Raw genomic sequence first — 3,584 nt, 5'->3', positions numbered from 1 at the left:
ATAATTTTCAAGTCTTTTTGCCGCGTACCAGAAAATTTGACAAAAATCTCTAAAACTTATGAAAAAATTTTATTCAAATTTTGAAAGAGCTCAAACTTTTTGAATTTTTGTCTAATCAAAAAATTTAACTGACACAGTTTCTAAATATATTTGATATCTCGTGATGAATTTTAATGAAATTTCGTAATCTTTTAGAAAAACATTTTTTTCTATTTTTCTGAAAATTTTCTAAACTTTCAAAAGTATATAACTTGTCCAATTTTCATCGAAATTGCAAATTTTATTTTGATAATTTGCAAGTCTTCTACCCATCTAAAAGAAACATTGACAATAATTTCTGAATAAAAAATTTTTTTCTTTAAATTTTTAAATGCTGTAAATTTTTAAATTTTGGTTGGAAATATCTTATTAACAAACTTAACCTTCATTTTGGGAACCTTAAGAAGTGTATCAAAGGCTGATCTGATTACTCCGCGACATTCTAATGGGAAATTTAACGTAGTATTCGAATTGCAACCATTGAAACGCCCATCTTGCTGGTTTTTTTGCGTTATACGGAAGGGATGCTATGTGGATACTGTTATCGTACGCTGTAGTCCTTTCCGTCTATTCGGTCCTCCAGCTTAGATATTTATTTTGATTCTTTTATTAATTATAATGTCAGATTACTTTGCGGTTACTTTACGGTTTTGCTGTAACATAACGCTTGTGTTTATTCAGTCCGCCAGGGTAAAGATCTTTTTAACACCAGCAATTAATAATTCACCTTTTTTTCGTAAATCAATACATTGATCGCTATCTCCCATGAACATGATTTCGCCAACTTTGAACATTGCGCAATTCGTTCTGAACACATATTTTTGCCTGCAAACATACCAGCCTTCATCCCAGTCATGAACAATATATGATCGCATACCTCATTTCCATTCTAAAATTTTGTGGTGAAAAAAGCCTTAATTCTCTGAACTAGATTTTCAAATGGGAACCAACTGAAAGAGGTAAGTAGAAGTACCGTAAAAGCAGACCTGAGGAGAATATAAGGTGCAGTAGGTGGGGAGGGGGAGGAGGAGAAGAACGAACAGTCACTGGTACAGACCTCGGACCTCAGAGCCTCAGAATCCGCAGTTACCTCTCTGAAAGTGCGAGCGTTTGTCGAAGTACGAAGTGAAAGTGTAATTTTTAACACATTCGGGACAATGAAAAAAACTAAAATGCAGTTACAATGGAATTTTGTGAATTACCAGATTAGCATTATCAATGGAAGCAAGAATTATTTGGAATGATCATCATCTTCCAGCTGGGTTTTACGATCAAATACTGTAACCGCAAAGTATATCGTACACGTACAGGTTGGGCTTCTCTTCATTCTTGCTCTTTCATACTCCCTCTTGTTGCCTCAAGGCTTTTTCTTTTTCTACAAGTCTACAACTCCTACTCCTTTTCAAGTCTTCACGGTAGCGTCACGGCCCGACTGCTATCTACTTCTCTTTCTCCGTACCCCTCGGGTTTGCCGCGGTCGTAAGAACTTAGCTTCCCCTACTCCTTATTTTGCATCATTGACACGAGAGTATAGATTGAGTAGGTGGACTCACAGGTATACATCAATTCATTGACAACTCCGGTGTGCCTGAATATGGGTTTAATGACAAAAAATTTCACCACAGATAATTGAACGGGAATCGATTAGTACATTCAAATGAAGGATCTGTGCCGAATTTCAACAATTTTCGTAAGGCTGTTTCGACAAAAAAGTGCGTTTGAAATTTAAAAAAATATTAAATTTAAATAATTTACTACAAAAATTATATTTATTGTATACATTTGACTATATTAGTATCGTTTCATAATCATATAATTATATTAAAATGCACATAATGTTGAATTATGACTAATTTCACTTAATAAATCTCTTAAAAATACTGAATGATTATAAAATAATTACGACATAATTTAATTATATGGGCATTTATTTTCAAAACAGTTTTTTTATTAAATTTAATAGTTATAAGTATTTTATAGTGATTATTATTATATATATCTTGTACAAAATATATCCATTAATATTACACAATCATATTTAATTATTTATAAAAATTTATAGAAACAAATAAAGTTCATTTTTCTATTCTATTATTCCATTTTAAACGTGATGAAAGTTATATTCTCAAACTACTTTTAATAAATTCTCAGGATACATAGAATTTGTATAAGCTACTTTAAATTTAGCCCAACTTGTTTTGAAATCGGCATGAAAAGATTCTATATTCTTGTCAAATACTGTTAAATAAAATAGACATTTTACGTAGTTTTTGTTGTATCAAATGCTTTAAATACATAAAGTGTTTTCCAGATATTCGAGCAGTTGTAGCTTCTTGTTTTTCTCAAGATTTAAAAGCAAACTTTGAAAATAATATGTCTGCATTTCAAGAAAGCTACTGTAACTTGGAGATATCTATTACACCAAAAGTTCATGCAGTGTTTTTTCATATATTACATCTCTGTTGCAGAACAGGCAAAGCCCTGGGACTTTTTAGTGAGCAGTTCACAGAATCTGTTCATGCCGATTTCAAAACAACATATACAACATATAATTAAATTATTTCGTAATTATTTTATAATCATTCCGTCTTTTAAGAGATTTATTTAGCAAAATTAGTAATAATTCGATATTATGTGCGTTTTAATATAATTATATGATTATGAAACAATACTAATATAGTTAAATAAATATAATAAATATAATTTTTGTAGTTCCAATATCTGTGGTGAAATTTTTTGTCATTAAACCCATTTTCAGGCACACCGTGAACTGAGCGTGGGAAGGAATATAAGAATTTCATTATAAGATCTGAATAGCAAATGTCTTTATTTTTCATAGGTAGGGCGTGACGTAATTAATGAATATAAAAATCATGGTCTTACATCACTTAGTGGGGGAAATTTATGAAAAAATGTTGAAAATACGATTCCGGCTACAAAATCAATCCGATTTCAACTATTTCGTCACAATTCAATTTTACTATGTACCTGAAGTTCCGAACGTTCAAATGAACGAAATGCAAAAAAAAAATATTTTTTTTTCCCTGAAATTAGCCTAGCGGAATTAGTTCAGCTAAGCATAAAAGTGAGTATTATACGAAAAAATCTCAAAAAAAAAAAATGTTTTTTAAGGCTAGAACACCTTAAAATGTATTGCAGATAGGGGCAACACAGAATGTGCCGAATGACCGCCTTTATACACTTTTTTGCCCAATAAAAGATAGTGTTAATTTACCTTGTTATAGAACAAGTTTTTTCAGGGGGTAAGAGCCGCCGGAAAGAATATTTGAAATCACCCCTAGTGTATCAAAATCAGAAAATCGTCGAAATGACCGCCTTTATACGGTTTTTTTCGAGTTAAAAATACTTTAAATTTACCTTGTTATAGAACAAGTTTTTTCAGTTGGATAAGAGCCGCCGGGAAAAGTATTTAAAACCACCCATAGTGTATGAAAATCAGAAAATCGTCGAAATGACCGCCTTTATACAGTTTTTTTCGAGTTAAAAATACTTTCGATTCACCTTGTTATAGAACAAGTTTTTTC

At 31.2% G+C, this 3,584-nt stretch overlaps 1 protein-coding gene across 1 annotated transcript in view; it reads left to right on the top strand.

Annotated features, from left to right (window-relative positions):
- The first annotated feature begins 1,117 nt into the window (after positions 1-1,117).
- Positions 1,118-3,584, top strand: part of LOC117171121 — a 259,952-nt gene continuing 257,485 nt past the window's right edge. Inside the window, exon 1 of the mRNA XM_033358174.1 lies at positions 1,118-1,349. The gene's annotated coding sequence lies outside the window, so the exon portion shown is untranslated. The remainder of the gene's footprint in view (positions 1,350-3,584) is intronic.

This window comes from Belonocnema kinseyi, chromosome 4, assembly GCF_010883055.1.
Source record: "Belonocnema kinseyi isolate 2016_QV_RU_SX_M_011 chromosome 4, B_treatae_v1, whole genome shotgun sequence".
Classification (NCBI taxonomy): Eukaryota; Metazoa; Arthropoda; class Insecta; order Hymenoptera; family Cynipidae; genus Belonocnema; species Belonocnema kinseyi.
Note: the sequence above shows the minus strand (reverse complement) of the source record. Positions and strands in the feature narration are given on the sequence as shown.